This window comes from Schistocerca piceifrons, chromosome X (genome assembly GCF_021461385.2).
Source record: "Schistocerca piceifrons isolate TAMUIC-IGC-003096 chromosome X, iqSchPice1.1, whole genome shotgun sequence".
Classification (NCBI taxonomy): domain Eukaryota; kingdom Metazoa; phylum Arthropoda; class Insecta; order Orthoptera; family Acrididae; genus Schistocerca; species Schistocerca piceifrons.
In genome coordinates this window covers 458,704,050-458,721,985 of record NC_060149.1, presented here as the reverse complement: position 1 = coordinate 458,721,985, position 17,936 = coordinate 458,704,050, and positions in this window count along the sequence as shown.

Below are 17,936 nucleotides of genomic sequence, written 5' to 3'. Positions count from 1 at the left end.
CTTGGGGTCGAAGCGGTCCACCGCAGTCGACAAGGGGCGTGTCTTTTTGCTGCCGCGTGCCTCGTCTCCGGCGATCTCGAGCACTTTAGCTGCTGCAGAGCTAGGCTCTAACCCCCCCCCCCCTCAAGGTTAGGGAAAATGTGGGCCAGGACCTGGCTGCCGGCCGCGGAACCGCAAAAAAGGTTTCCGCCGACGCCGATCAGACCTCCGCGTCCATTAGGAAAATAGGGCCAGCAATGCAGCCGGGCCACCTAACGGTGTCAACGATGACTGTAACCGGCACCCCCTTGGCAGCAGCCCCTCTTTCCGCTCCCGACGTGGCGAGAAATACACCAAAAATCGCAGATATACACAGTACGCCGACAATGAAATACATCGTCAGTACTTGCGATCCCGTCCCTCCTAACCTCGTCCTAAGTCCGCTCCTGCTTGGCAACGCCACCGGCACACTTCCCGACAACATTGCGTCCATGAAGAATGGCAAGCAGATGACCCGTCTGCCTACCAAAATCTTCGCCAAACCTACCCCCTCGTGTCAGTCTTCCACCCATTCCAAATACCTTAACCCCTCCAGACAAGTTCACTACATCCAACCACCGGCGTGTAAGGAAGGACAGGAAAGAGAAGCACTACAAGGGGAAGAAGCACTCCACCACCACCACCCTCACCACTTCCACATCCTCTGAGGAGCCTGCGTCCCCGACAGCACCTGTCGTCCCACTGGGAGGGGACCGGGAAACACCGCACTGGAAGGGAACGGCGTAACGGGGCAGGATTCAGATGGTTTCGTGCTGGCGAAGAAAATGTTTCACCAGCCGAGGCTTCTGCCAGCTCGGGGAGTGGAACCCACACCGAACAGATTTCAGGCGGTTGCTGATGAGCCAGAGACAACAGAAAACAACACAACACAAACACAGAACCAAGTCACCCAGCACCTCCCCCCGATCGTCGCAGAGTTTTCACAAAGCTATGAAGAGCTCTTCGAGCTGTTGAAACGAGAAATCGGGGGAGGCAGTTTCCAGGCAAAACCTGCTGGTGGAGACAAAATTAAAATCACACTACACACACTTGAAAACTACACAACAGTCAAAAGACTTTTAAATACCAAAAACATACCCCACTACACGTTCCCCACAACTAAAACAAGAAACAGAAACATAGTGATAAGAGACCTCCCAAGACGAGTGTCCCCCCAGGCAATCAAAACAGATTTGACTGCCCAGGGGTACGTCGTCAAGGCGGTCCAGCAGATGGGCTACATCAACAGCAAGTGACCACTATACCAGGCCACACTCCTGGACATCCCCCAGAACAAAAGGGAGATAAAAATGGTCTTGGCTGTGCCTGTCACCACTGAACTGCTGCGCCGTAAAAACAAGACAGTGCAGTGCTTCAGGTGTCAGGGCCTGAATCACATCGCCGCCAACTGTACCATGCCAGTAAGATGCAGGAAGTGCGCCGAGGCCCACGACACAAGAACATGTACACTACTACACACGGACCCACAAATAAGGTGCGCACTGTGTGGCGAAAACCACACAGCGGGTTACCAAGGTTGTGAGGTACACAAACGACACACACAACAGGCAAAGGGCTCAAAGGCCGCCCCCTACACACGCAAACAAAGCACCATAAACCCATCCAGACACACAAGAAAACAAAACATGACAACACACACGGACAAGGCCTGGGTAAAACCACGGCCGGACACACCGAGGGCGACTTATGCGGAAGTGGTTTCTCCTCCGAGGAACCAAGAAAGCATGGCCCAATCATCACAACACCAGACACTATCACAAGAACAACACCGGGAAACACACAGCAACAACGACCAGGTCTACCATGACAGAGGAAGCTCTAGGGAACCCCACACACACTCCCCCCCCTCCCACATGGATCAGTTGTTAGGTGTAATGGAGCAGACCATGAACCTCATCATGGTAATGATGAAGGAATTGAGGGAAGCCCAGAAGCAGAACACACAGATCCTTGTCGCCCTTCAGGCAACAGTCCAGCAGTCGCTCCCATCTGTGACTTCCTCAGTAGTATCAAAACCCCATCATGAATAGACGACCGAATATCCAAGGCCTGACATTGTGCGTCTTTAACGCAGATGGCATTGTTAATCAAGAGGTCGAGTTCAGAGAACTCATGAAGGAGTTCTCCATCGGCATATGCATGATGGGGGAAACCCACCTAAAACCGGGAATAAAAGCGACAGTTCCCAACTAGGTTAGCTACCGTAAAGACAGGTCAACCCAAGGCGGAGGAGTGGCCATATATGTAAAAAGAAGGATCCCCCACCACCAGGTAGTCTTACCAGCTACCAACAAAATCGAAGAAGTGGCGGTGGAAGTAACCACTACCACTGGAACCCTAACACATGTTGCAGTGTACCGACCCCCACATGAACAGATAGATGAGGGAGACATAGCTGCTCTAGGGCAAATTGAAGGCAAACTCATAATAGGGGGAGACTTCAATGCCAAACACCCCGATTGGAATTCTAGAGTAACCTCCAGAGCAGTCGCCAAACTGCAACAACTGGCGCACCCACCACTTCGAAACATGGGGTCCAGTCGAGCCCACACATTTTCCAAAAAATGGAGGCAGGCCCGACGTGTTAGACATAGCTCTCACTAGGAGGATTGCAGGGTTTGTGGCCACAAGGACAATCAACAGAATGTCCTTCGACCATAACCCAGTGACTCTGGAGGTCGATGTGGAAGAATGGGTAGCACTCCCACGGTACCGGACATCGTACAAATGTACGGACTGGGAGCGATACCAAGAAACTGTCGCCTCTGATATCGCTCGCGCTCCGCCACCTACTGCCGAAACAGTAGATCAAGTGCTACAAGACCTAACAGGCACCATCTTGCAGGCAGCGGAAGAAGCCACCCCTCCAGAAAAGGATGGCCCACCGCCGTAAATACAGCTCCCGGAACACTTGCTAGCTCAAATTCGACATAAGAACAGAGTGGCAAAAGAGTGGAAGATGACCAGAAATCAGGCCACCAGGAGGCTGCTCAATCGTCTACAGAGAGAACTGAAGGTAGCGCTCAATGAGCACAGGAACCAGCAATGGCAAAACCGCCTCACAGCTCTCAAAGTAGACGATCATACTCTATGGCAAGCAACCAAACAGTTTACAAAAAGACGCGCTAAGATGCCGCCACTGCACGGCGAGCGGGGACTGGTCTACAGCCATGCTGAAAAGGCCAACGCCCTCGCCGACTCCTTCGAGAAGCAGTTCCAAGCGCCAGATCCCCAGGATGAAGAGCATGAAGAGGTAGTCAGTCGTCAACTGACTGTCTTCCTCAATGCCGAGGAGGACCCAGAGGACGAACCCATACTTTTTGCCACCGAGGACGTGGCAAGAGTAATTAGGTCCCTCCCTACAAAAATGGCACCAGGGCACGACAGCGTCACTAATCAGTTAGTCAAAAATCTCCCACTCACAGCAATCACACACCTCGCGAACGTCCTCAGCGAGATTACTCGATCCCGTGAGTTCCCAGCTTGCTGGAAACATGTGGAAGTGGTCGCGATACACAAACCAGGGAAAGACCCTCTATTTCCGCAGCACTACAGACCGATTAGCCTCTTGCCAACTCTCAGCAAGATCTATGAGCGCATCCTGCTAAAACCCATACAGGAACGTATTACCAGAGAGCAGCTCCTGCCGGATTTCTAATTTGGGTTTCGACAGAACCACTCTGCCCCACAACATGTCATGAGAGTGGTTGAAGCAGCCACAGAAAGCTTCAATCACAGAGGCTACTGTGGGATAGTGCTACTAGATGTAGCCAAAGCCTTTGACTGAGTATGGCATAGAGGGCTACTCTACAAGTTGTACACACAAGGATTCCCTGGGAGCATAGTTAAGCTGATCAAAAGCTATCTCACGAATAGTACTTTCTCTGTCAAAGTAGAAACAGCCACCTCCACCAAATTCGTGCTGGGGTATCACAGGGATCGTTCCTGGGGCCCGTTTTGTACAGTCTGTACACCGCGGACACTCCAACGGCCCCCCTGGTGCGCACTGCACAGTACGCTGACGATACAGCCTTCTACACGGGAAACGCGAACAAGGACCTGGTCATCCATAGGCTACAAAAGGCTTTAGATGACACAGAAACTTGGGCCCGTCGCTGGCGCATCACCATCAACTCTGAGAAGACACAGCCAACGCTGATTAGCCGCAGGCTCGGAAGGCGCGAACCTCCTCAACGTCCCCCCCCCCCCCCCCCCCTCCATCTTCACCTAAATGGAACCCTACTCCCCTGGCGCAGAACCGCCAAGTACCTTGGCGTAACCTTGGACTCTCGTCTCACGTGGAAACCCCACATAGACGAGGTCCACAGGAAGGTCGGCGCCAGAATGTCCCTCCTATATCCTATCCCAAACCCAACCTGCTCCCTTCCATGCCTAGTAGCAGTAAATGTGTACCTCGCCCTGATCCGGCCAGTCATGGAATATGCATGCCCTGTCTGGGGATACGTGGCAAAGCAGCACCTGGACAAACTCTAGAGGCTGCAGAATCACGCCCTCAGGAGGGCATTGCATTTACCCCTTGGATTCCCCATAGATGACCTGCACGCCTGACCGAGCGAGGTGCCGCAGTGGTTAGCACATTGGACTCGCATTCGGGAGGACGACGGTTCAATCCCGTCTCCGGCCATGCTGATTTAGGTTTTCCCTGATTTCCCTAAATCGTTTCAGGCAAATGCCAGGATGGTTCCTTTGAACGGGCACGGCCGATTTCCTTCCCAATCCTTCCCTAACCCGAGCTTGCGCTCCGTCTCTAATGACCTCGTTCTCGACGGGACGTTAAACACTAACCACCACCACCACCACCTGCACGCCGCAGCTGAAATCCCACTCTTGAGAGAGCGCTTCCAAGATCTGGCAAGGCCTTTCTATGAAGGTTCTTCCAGATCAGGAAACGCTCACATCCACTCCCTAGGTCGGTATGACATGTCCCGCGATAAGTACAAGTGCCCTATGACGATCTTCGACGATTATGTCGAAGAGAAAATCCCAACACCCAATCCCTAATCCTGTTCCTTCCCATATAACACCAATCATCTCGCCTAACTCAGGCAAGTACCAGACACAGACGGAACAATCGTCACAAAATCACTGACATCAAATAACTATAGAAAAATCACACACACACGTTCACAGGGGAGTAAAAGCCGAAAGGCTACAAACTCCCACCTCACACTTCCACAAAGAGGGGAAAGTACAAGATGAGAGCAGCAGCAGCTGCATCCCGCTCAGACTGCTGTCGCTGTTGCTGTTCGAGATGTCGGGACGCGGAAGGGGACGCAAAGCTGCAGCCCTAGCGGAGTTGCTGGTCACGCTAGCAGGAACGTTCGGCAACAAGAAGAAGAGGACTGCAGCGCAGTGCTCACGCTGCCAAAAGCTTGGCCACGTCGCCAAACATTGCAGCGGCGCCGTTGAGTGCTCTAAGTGTGCGCAAGCGCATGACACACGCGACTGCAGGAAGGAGGACACCCCTTGTACCTGCGTCAACTGCGGCGGCGCACACGCGGCGAACGCCCGTTCCTGCGCCTACAAGAGGAATTGGCGTGGCCCGGACAAGAAGAGGACGCAGAAGGAAATGACCACCACACATGAAGACGTGGTCTCTTGTACAGAAGACGTCGTCTCCAGGCGTCTAAAGGACGCTGTACAAGAAGCCATGTCCGCCTTCAAATCCGCCATGGCGGAAGAGAGGGCGGCCATGTGGGCGGAATTGGGCGAGGCTCGGCGTCAGATTGCTGTGCTGACAGAGGAACTTCGCTCAGCTAAAGAAGACTCCGCCACTAGAGAAGACACCGCCACCCAGACGACTGCACGAGAGAACGAGTTCGCAACGGTGGCCACGCAAACTGACGACCCTGCCGAAGGGGAGGCGACACAGCAAAAGGACACCGAAGCAGCTGCACAAGAGGAAGAAGAGTGGGAATAAGTATCATTCCTCCCGCTTCCGGACATGTACAGCGCAAGTGCTGTAATGAAGAAGATTGCTAGTTTGCTTCGCGACGGTACATAACCCCACCACGAGGATCCCTATTCTTTTGTTCCACCAAACCATCCAAAACCGCCACCTCCACATCGAGCAGTTAGCTATCCAGAAGGCCTTCCAGGACTTACCAGGGAGGATTATGTGCTCCTCAATTCCCACACTATCTTCACTGCAATGCATATGCATTGTCTAATAACTATTCTGATTTGCGGAGAAAACCTGCAGGCTGAATACGCTACGTATCAAGCCAACACCGAGGAACAGTCCTCAGCCACCAGTAAGAAGAAAAAGCGTCACATCGACAAGAACCAGAAACAGATCATCGGCACTCCTTGCCAGTTCAAGATATAACCCAACAGTCCAAGAAACAAGATTCATCAAGATTCTCAGGAGAGTAAAGGCCAACAGGCCACAAACTTCCTCTTGAACTTCCTCAAAGAAGGGAAAGTCCAAAAGGAGCAGAAAGAGCATCCCGACACTTCGCCAGAAGATGATGGGTACGATACTCATCTAAACGTTGCGACAAGACGACGCCACAACTCGGCTGATAATACGAGAGGAATTCATCATTGGAATGCGCCGAGAAAGACTGCAACCGAAAAAAACTTACTTGATTCAATATCGCTATTTGCATAAACTGCGTTTCGATATGTGTAATCACTCATGAAATAAAAGGGATGTTACGTCTTACGTGACTCTCACATCGTGCTGACCATGTCATGCCCAGTACCAACTATATAGCTTACATTTCGCTTCACGGATACTCAGGCATGGTATCTATTCCATATATATACCATGGTTGAGGTTGAGTAACCATGAAGCGAAATGGAAGCTATGGAAGCAGTGCAGTTTGTACTGGGCATCACATGGTCAGCACGATGATGTTCATATATGCCCAACACCACTGACCCGTTACACAGTCTGACAGATTCAGTTTGGTCAAGATAAAGACTGGTACTAAGCGCAGGTAATAATATTTTATTTCATTTAAATAGTAAGCAGTTTCAGTTAGTAGTAGTTTGCAGGGGCCTTCTCGCAACTGTATATTAGAATCATCATTTGTGACACAACACTGGATAAGAAAAAAAGGGAACATAAATATTTATTATCAGTAATTGCTAAAGTCAGTCGATCCTGACCTACTTGAAACTGCAGGACGCAGATCACTTATTAACTGGTCTTCATAGTATAAAGCTCCATCTTTCGCTAGCACTTAACTGGATACAGTTCTTTTATAATAAATCTGTCGGAATTTTGCCTTTGTGAGAGGTTACGTGTTATTATATCATCACAGCCAATGTGTATGGAAAAAGATATTTGTCAGTAGATTTGAATGACAAATCAAACCAATATTATTGTAGGTAAGCTAAAGCAAGGATGATTTATGAACGTATTACAGACGCTGATAAATTTGTGATATTGAGAGTGCTTCATGTACCCTGAGGCAATTCGCACAGCCTCTTGTATCAGCCACATATCTGATGATAACCATTAAAAGTAATGGAAACTGTGCTAGTTTACTAAAATTGGTTTAGAAAAATGCTTATTTTCCACCCGATCAGTGTAACGTGCTGATCTCCAGTGGCTATGAAGTATTGGAACTTATTGGCCAGAGAAACCAAATGTTTCACGCCAGATTACTATCATTAGGTGGTAGTGGTAGGCTCCTATGGGACCGAACTGCTGATGTCATCGGTCCCTAGGCTTACACACTACTTAATCTAACTGAAAGTAATTTACGCTAAGGACGGCATAGACACCCATGCCCAAGGAAGGACTCGAACTTGCGAGGGGGTTACCCGCGCGAACCGTGGCAAGGCGCCTCAGAGTGTCATTAGGACTCTTTATGACGAACACCATTAAACTGGCTTCTACGGGGTGCATCTACAGCCAAACGTCTTACCAGCCGTTTCATGTGGTATCTGAAAACAAGCTAGTGGACAAGGGAACAATGTCAAGTACAATCGAAGTTTACGTTACAGGTTTCAGTTGGTAGACCGTCAACCTAGAGAATACTTTGTGAAAGGCAGGTACCATTTCATATATATGACGCTCTCACATGTGCATCTATTTCCAGTGTATAGGTTATTGTGAGTGTTCTGTACGTAACTCTTCAGGAAGACTCTTTCAAGTATATTGTCACTGGTTCCTCACTGTCTGTTATGTTTTTTTTTCTTCGTGGCTGCATATTATTTCAGTTACAATACATAGCACACAGCACATAGCAAGATCCTGCCGCATAGGCAATGAAACAATGGTTTCATGACATTAACACATCACTTATACACTGGCCAAAGAAACAGATACACCTGCTTAATATCGTGTAGGGCCTACATGAGCATGCAGAAGCGCCGCAACATGACGTGGCATTGACTCGACCAGTGTCTGAAGTAGTTCTGGAGGGAATTGACACCATGAATCCGGTACGGCTGTCGTTAAATACGTAAGAGTAAGGGGTGGAAATCTCTTCCGAACAGCACGTTGCAAGCCATCCCAGATATACTGAATAATGCTCATGTCTGGGGAGTTTGGTGACCAACGGAAGTGTTTAAGCTCAGAAGAGTGTTCCTGGAGAATTCTACACGTGCGAGGTTTCGCATTGTCGAGCTGGCATTGCCCAAGTACGTCGCAATGCACAATGGACTTGTATGGATGCAGGTGACCAGGCAGGATGCTTACGTACGTGTCACCCGTCAGAGTCGTATCTAGATATACAGGGGTCCCATATCACTGCAACTGTACACGCACCACGCCATTACAGAATCTCCACAACTTTGAACAGTCCCCTGCTGACATGCAAGGTCCATGGATTTATGAGGTTGTCTCCATACGCGTATATGTACATCCGTTCGATACAATATGAAACGAGACTCGTCCGACCAGGTAACATCTTCCCAGGCATCAACAGTCCAATGTCGGTGTTGAAGGGCATAGGCGAGTCGTAAAGCTTTGTGTCGTGCAGTCATAAAGGTTACACGAGTACGTCTTGGGCTCCCAAACCCTATATCGATGAAGCATTTACACGCTGACACTTGTTGATGACCCAGTAGTAAAATCTGCAGCAACTTTCGGAAGGGTTTCACTTCCGTCACGCTGAACGATTATTTTCAGTCCGCATTGATCCCGTTCTTGTAGGATCTTGTTACGGCCACAATGATGTTGGAGATTTGATGTTTTACCGGATTCCTGACAGTCACGATGCACTCGTGAAATGATCGTACTGGAAAATCCCCACTTCGTTGCTACCTCGGAGATGCTGTGTCCTATCGCTCGTGCGCCGTCTACAACTCAAGGTTGAAACTCACTTAAATCTTCAAAACTGGCCTTTTTTGCAGCAGTAACCGATCTAACAACTGCGCCAGACGCTTGTTGTCCAATATAGGCGTTGCCGACAGCAGCGTCGTATTCTGCCTGTATACATATCTCTCTATTTGAATACGCATGCCTATACCACTTTCTTTGGCGCTTTATTGTATATAATCAGCTGTGATTCATGCATCGATCCAGACAGCACAAGTGCTAGATACTCGACGGAATGGAATTACATATGTAATTTAAGCAGGAATTTGATTAGTGTGTCATTAAGAAGGCCGGTAATCAAACTCCAACTATCTGAGTATCGTTCATTCTTAGTTTTCCTGGGTCAATCGTCGTGCATGTCGAAATGGTTCTTATATACTATTGTAAAGTTCGCTAGTGGATCGCGAATAATGGTTCAAATGGTTCAAATGGCTCTGAGCACTATGGGACTTAACAGCTGTGGTCATCAGTCCCCTAGAACTTAGAACTACTTAAACCTAACTAACCTAAGGACATCACACACATCCATGCCCGAAGCAGGATTCGAACCTGCGACCGTAGCAGTCCCGCGGTTCCGGACTGAGCGCCTAGAACCGCTAGACCACCGCGGCCGGCTCGTGAATAATGCATCTGCTAATGGAAAGACATTAGATACCTCCTGACTGAAAAAGAGATTAAAGGACTTTCTGTGCGTGTATCTCTCTCTCTCTCTCTCTCTTCTTATCTCTCTCTCTCTCTGCGCCCACAACTGGGTGTGTGTGTGTGTGTGTGTGTGTGTGTGTGTGTGTGTACGAGAGAGGGAGAGAGAGGAGATACAGCTACTCTAGCTGCACTTTATACATGCCTAGCTAATTAATCAAATATTTTGAAAATATATGTGTTAAATATAGTCTGTATCGTTCTTTACAGTGATATTTCAACGTTTCCTCCATTTAGAACGTCACATTCACAGTAAGGTTTGCAAAACATAAAAAAGCATTTTTTTACATGGGAGGATCAAGTATGAAAGATGTACCTCTCTGATTAGCAAGCGTAATGTGATCCATATATTTTCTTAGGTGATGGAATGGTATCACTATGGAAACGCTATTACAATCTTCAGCATGATCTGAAACATATTTTCTGAAGGCGGAAACTACCACTGGAAACCTGAGTAAGGCATGTCATTTTGCATTTGTATTGATTTTCTGTGACAGAGAAGGGAATCAGACAGTCGTACAGGGAGCAGAAGTCATAAAACTCAGAAGTCCTCTATGCCTCTTGGCAGCAAGCCACAGAAAGGACTCCATTGCTAGGAATGATACCGACATGTGTTCATTTCATCTACACACTTCGTTAGCTGTCAGTAAATGTGACTACATGAAATCATAAATAGCTTACTATACTCACTTTTCCAACCACCCAGGAATCACTTCTTCTGTATCATCTGTGCGGATGCAAACAGCTTCGGATGGATCCTCGGCTGTTGCCTCCAGTGCTGGAACAATAAAGTGGAAAGTATAGTAAGTCACTTACACATGCCAGGTGTTGTAGAACTCTGTTTGCTCTAAAATGTAGATGTTAGACCGCCTGAAAGAAAGTGAAGCACGCAGTGGCGAAGATGTAAACTAAACGAAACTTCAAGGTTGGAGAAGTGATGTGACGTTATTTCAGTGATTACAAAATCGAGTCATATTAATAAAAATAGCATACTTACCTGTATGAGACCATTTATGAGTATGATGTTCGATCCCCACTGGCCTGGGTGTATGTCCTGATTCGCCTGCGGCGTGATCAGTCAAATTCTCATGCTATTCGTATCCCTTAGATACCCTTCGAAGACTCATATCAACATTAAACACGAATCACACTAATTCTCTTTGGTGACTGTTCTGCTTGTTATAGAGTATTGCAACTGTTATCATTTTCCTACCTGTCGATGGTGTGCACGTGTACGAAGTTACATTGACGACGAACCAAGTATTCTGGGTGACTGACTGTTTGTGAGGCAGTGTAATTTTTTAAATCAGTTGCATAGAAGAATAGTTCATTTTCCATAATTTCAGATTGTGTTGATATCTATCTGGGAAAAATATTCGGATCACGCCTTGACTGTCAGATCAGAGCAAACGAGCATATCCCCCCTTCCCCCTCCCCCGCCCACCTCCCCCAACCCCCACACACACTAACAGCGAACAGCCCACACATCCGACACCCAACTCCGACACCCCATCCCCATCACAAATCACATCGGCAACTGAGTTAAACTATGTACGACCACCAGTGTCATTACAAATGCTATTGAAAGCAGAAGTGAGTTCTTTGGAAATTGACTTGATACCAATCGTCAAAAAGTTATGAATCACTGGCATAGCGAATCCATGATTTACCCATCGCACTGATTGGAGACGGGAGCCATCAATGAACGTAAGGAAGCACAGGAACGTACTTGAGTTTACAAATAATACGGGCTGAAAGTAAAAGGGTACCGCAAAGGAAATATTAGCCAACGGCCTTGCCACAGTGGTGAAACCTGTTCCCGTGATATCACCGAAGTTAAACGCTGCCGGGCTTGGCTAGTACTTGGATGGGTCACAGTCTGGGTCTCCAGAGCGCTGTTGGCAATCGGTGTGCAAGGTAAGTGAAGATCATCAAGAGTCCCAAAATGCCTGTCTGCTACCGCTGCTTGCGACCTATGATCTGTGTAATGGAGTAGTTGCTAGAGTACTGACAGCTTCCCAGTCCATCACGGGGAATCCGAGTCTCGATAACAATCATGTATTTTCCACAGCCATTCACCATGGTCGAATTGCTGATGGAACTGAACTTTCAAAAGAGAACGTTGGCTGGCGCAGATAGTATTCACTGCAACAGGTGTTCATTTCTGCCACACGAAGCACAACTAAGTGCACAACGTATCTGTAATAGACCACTGAAAAAAGTCTTATACCACCGCAAGTATGACAAGGGAAAGAAGAATAAACTTAACGAAATAAAATATTAAATTACTCTGACATAAAAATGAATCTATAGCTATAATAAAAGCAATGTCTTCGATAGTTTACATCTTTGGTCATACGTAAAATCAAACAATCAGGTCAAACAACACTATCTAAGCAGCTCGTAATTTTGGTTCTATGCTATTTTCCAGCAGTTCACTACATGGTATATCATAACAATATCAATCTTCTCAAAACATTCAGGATGGTACTCTTGTTCAAATCGGGGATAAAATCTGAATCAGGGGCATGAAACTAATCGGAAATAAAAGTACTTTATACTTTTAAATAAACATCCTGGCAGATTAAAGCTGTGGGGTGAAACAGGGTCGAAAGCGAAACCTTGCCTTTCGAGGAAAATGCTTCACCGACGGAGCTATCCAAGCACAGCTCTCGAGCCAGCCTCTCAGCATTACTTCTGTCACTTGTCCTCTCCTGTTTTTCAAACTCTACATACAGTAGCTATTGTCACAGTCTGGCTATAGAGCCGAAAATGTTACAATAGCCACTGCTGGTGTTAAAACGAAAGTTTAAACCGTAGTGCCGCTGAATATGGGAATAAGGCCCGATAATGGTCCTGAAAAAATTTGATTGTAAAGAAATCCTCTTCGCTGCTGATGTCGGCAAAATGAGGTTCACCTCAACGTAGTCAGATCAACTACAAGATTTTAGCCAGGGAGGAACATCTGCCTACAGCTAACGATCTACTGGTGCGCCCAGTCAAAGGCACAAGAGTGCTTTCTAACGATCTGCCTCCGCCACACACCGTTGGGTGGCTTGCGGAGTATAAATGTAGATGTAGATGTAGTATCTGTTTTGGAAAAGACAAAAGTTACCAGTAGAAGCAGCTGTCAGTTTGTGTGAAATCAACTTCCTGCTAAACGACATTACATTCAAAGTCACCTATGACTGTAGTATCCCTTTGATAACTTCCTTTGAAAATGAACTCATCCTGTCTTTAGAAGCCACGAGCTGCTTTTATTTTACATGATATGCCATTTGTAAAACTATTTACGTATCAAAATATTCACAGTGCCACCTGTGTCATCTCCTAAGAGGAAAAGATTGGAATATTGTTTAATGGTTAGTGCCAGATCATTAATGGACGTTAAATAGTCTCTTTCTGTATATCACACTGCGAATGGGAAACAATGTTTCACCAGAGAACGATTATATAAATAAAGAAGCAATACATTCTGAACTATGAAAGAAGAATTAAAATTATATCAGGCACGAAAATGGTAATAACACACGTCGTTTACGATGTAACAGGGGACTTAAATTCCTCCAAAATTGCAAACAAATTCTTGGAGTACAGACACGCAATTCCTCCAACATTAAGTTGATAGGAGCCTAATACATGTACACGGCATCAACACTTTCGACAAAGAATCCTTCGACGTTTTCCAGTTACAGTACTCTGCATTATCCTTCTTGGAGAAATTTAAAATTAGATACACTGTCGCGAAATCGAAATGGATGGAAAAACTGAAAGTTAAAAAGCTGAATAGAAGCTCACCAACAAGAAGTAGAAGTATGGAAAATCCCACGTTGGAACCCATGACCGCTGCGTGCTTCGTCGGAGTTCCACGCACAGTACAAACCGCTCGAATGCGGAGAGAATACTAAATGACTCAGTAAAGGAAGTGACGGAATACCCGGAGGGCTGGCAGCGTATGAGCTGGCTTCTGAGTCCAAGGGTGATGGGGGAGCTAAGCTATATTAAACCTATGACTCGCGACGACCAGCTTTTGACCTCGTGCAAATGAGCGCCACAGGAAGCTTTTCAACAACATCGAATAAAGTAATCGTTATTTTCCTTATGGCGCGTGAATTGCGTTAAGTTGTTAAAACAACTGTTTTGTAGGGCAGCTCTTGGCAACCGGTTTCAACCATTCGTAGTCTTCTTCGTATGTTTATTTGTATATATCAGATAAACCGATAATTTCGTACCTGTATGATACTAATATAAACTTGAAACAAATAATAAGCCATCAGGATAATGGATAATAGAGACAAATACACGCTGCCTAAGAAAAACTGAAGCAACCAGAAGATACGGTCGGACACCAGTGTAACTTAAAACGTGTACGGATCACAGGCGATAATTACAGTTGCAATTCACTATGATAAATAGTGCATTCCCCCCCATGAACCATGGACCTTGCCGTTGGTGGGGAGGCTTGCGTGCCTCAGCGATACAGATAGCCGTACCGTAGGTGCAACCACAACGGAGGGGTATCTATTGAGAGGCCAGACAAATGTGTGGTTAATGAAGAGGGGCAGCAGCCTTTTCAGTAGTTGCAAGGGCAACAGTCTGGATGATTGACTGATCTGGCCTTGTAACAATAACCAAAACGTCCTTGCTGTGCTGGTACTGCGAACGGCTGAAAGCAAGGGGAAACTACAGCCGTAATTTTTCCCGAGGGCATGCAGCTTTACTGTATGATTAAATGATGATGGCGTCCTCTTGGGTAAAAAATTCCGGAGGTAAAATAGTCCCCCATTCGGATCTCCGGGCGGGGACTACTCAAGAGGATGTCGTTATCAGGACAAAGAAAACTGGCGTTCTACGGATCGAGCGTGGAATGTCAGATCCCTTAATCGGGCAGGTAGGTTAGAAAATTTAGAAAGGGAAATGGATAGGTTGAAGTTACATATAGTGGGAATTAGTAAAGTTCGGTGGCAGGAGGAACAAGACTTCTGGTCAGGTGACTACAGGGTTATAAACACAAAATCAAATAGGGGTAATGCAGGAGTAGGTTTAATAATGAATAGGAAAATAGGAATGCGGGTAAGCTACTACAAACAGCATAGGGAACGCATTATTGTGGCCAAGATAGATACGAAGCCCGCACCTACTACAGTAGTACAAGTTTATATGCCAACTAGCTCTGCAGATGACGAAGAAATTGAAGAAATGTATGATGAAATAAAAGAAATTATTCAGATTGTGAAGGGAGACAAAAATTTAATAGTCATGGGTGACTGGAATTCGAGTGTAGGAAAAGGGAGAGAAGGAAACATAGTAGGTGAATATGGATTGGGGCTAAGAAATGAAAGAGGAAGCCGCCTGGTAGAATTTTGCACAGAGCACCACATAATCATAACTAACACTTGGTTTAAGAATCATGAAAGAAGGTTGTATACACGGAAGAACCCTGGAGACACTAAAAGGTATCAGATAGATTATATAATGGTAAGACAGAGATTTAGGAACCAGGTTTTAAATTGTAAGCCATTTCCAGGGGCAGATGTGGACTCTGACCACAATCTATTGGTTATGACCTGTAGATTAAAACTGAAGAAACTGCAAAAAGGTGGGAATTTAAGGAGATGGGGCCTGGATAAACTGAAAGAACCAGAGGTTGTACAGAGTTTCAGGGAGAGCATAAGGGAACAATTGACAGGAATGGGGGAAAGAAATACAGTAGAAGAAGAATGGGTAGCTTTGAGGGATGAAGTAGCGAAGGCAGCAGAGGATCAAGTAGGTAAAAAGACGAGGGCTAGTAGAAATCCTTGGGTAACAGAAGAAATATTGAATTTAATTGATGAAAGGAGAAAATATAAAAATGCAGTAAATGAAGCAGGCAAAAAGGAATACAAACGTCTCAGAAATGAGATCGACAGGAAGTGCAAATTGGCTAAGCAGGGATGGCTAGAGGACAAATGTAAGGATGTAGAGGCCTATCTCACTAGGCGTAAGATAGATACTGGCTACAGGAAAATTAAAGAGACCTTTGGAGAGAAGAGAACCACTTGTATGAAAATCAAGAGCTGAGATGGAAACCCAGTTCTAAGCAAAGAAGGGAAAGCAGAAAGGTGGAAGGAGTATATAGAGGGTTTATACAAGGGCGATGTACTTGAGAACAATATTATGGAAATGGAAGAGGATGTAGATGAAGATGAAATGGGAGATATGATACTGCGTGAAGAGTTTGACAGAGCACTGAAAGACCTGAGTCGAAACAAGGCCCTCGGAGTAGACAACATTCCATTTGAACTACTGACGGCCTTGGGAGAGCCAGTCCTGACAAAACTCTACCATCTGGTGAGCAAGATCTATGAAACAGGCGAAATACCCTCAGACTTCAAGAAGAATATAATAATTCCAATCCCAAAGAAAGAAGGTGTTGACAGATGTGAAAATCACCGAACTATCAGTTTAATAAGTCACAGCTGCAAAATACTAACACGAATTCTTTACAGACGAATGGAAAAACTAGTAGAAGCCAACCTCGGGGAAGGTCAGTTTGGATTCCGTAGAAACACTGGAACACGTGAGGCAATACTGACCTTACGACTTATCTGAGAAGAAAGATTAACGAAAGGCAAACCTACGTTTCTAGCATTTGTAGACTTAGAGAAAGCTTTTGACAATGTTGACAGGAATACTCTCTTTCAAATTCTAAAGGTGGCACGGGTAAAATACAGGGAGCGAAAGGCTATTTACAGTTTTTACAGAAACCAGATGGCAGTTATAAGAGTCGAGGGACATGAAAGGGAAGCAGTGGTTGGGAAGGGAGTAAGACTGGGTTGTAGCCTCTCCCCGATGTTGTTCGATCTGTATATTGAGCAAGCAGTATAGGAAACAAAAGAAAAATTCGGAGTAGGTATTAAAATTCATGGAGAAGAAATAAAAACTTTGAGGCTCGCCGATGACATTGTAATTCTGTCAGAGACAGCAAAGGACTTGGAAGAGCAGTTGAATGGAATGGACAGTGTCTTGAAAGGAGGATATAAGATGAACATCAACAAAAGCAAAACAAGGATAATGGAATGTAGTCTAATTAAGTCATTTGATGCTGAGGGGATTAGATTAGGAAATGAGGCACTTAAAGTAGTAAAGGAGTTTTGCTATTTGGGGAGCAAAATAAGTAATAATGGTCGAAGTAGAGAGGATATAAAGTGTAGGCTGGCAATGGCAAGGAAATCGTTTCTGAAGAAGAGAAATTTGTTAACATCGAGTATTGATTTAAGTGTCAGGAAGTCATTTCTGAAAGTATTCGTATGTAGTGTAGCCATGTATGGAAGTGAAACATGGACGATAAATAGTTTGGACAAGAAGAGAATAGAAGCTTTCAAAATGTGGTGCTACAGAAGAATGCTGAAGATTAGATGGGTAGATCACATAACTAATGAGGAAGTATTGAATAGGATTGGGGAGAAGAGAAGTTTGTGGCACAACTTGACCAGAAGAAGGGATCGGTTGGTAGGACATGTTCTGAGGCATCAAGGCATCACCAATTTAGTATTGGAGGGCAGCGTGGAGGGTAAAAATCGCAGAGGCAGACCAAGAGATGAATACACTAAGCAGATTAAGAAGGATGTAGGTTGCAGTAGGTACTGGGAGATGAAAAAGCCTGCACAGGATAGAGTAGCATGGAGAGCTGCATCAAACCAGTCTCAGGACTGAAGACCACAACAACAACAACAAATAGTGCATTAATGTTGTTTGTTTTTAGTGGTGTTACCAAGACTGTTAGGATGTACAGAATAAAGAAAGCACTCCGTCTTCAGGCAACGAGGGGCCTACCGGGACCATCCGACCGCCGTGTCATCCTCAGACGAGGATGCGGATAGGAGGGGCTCTCGCGGTCGTTATGATGGTATTCTTGCCC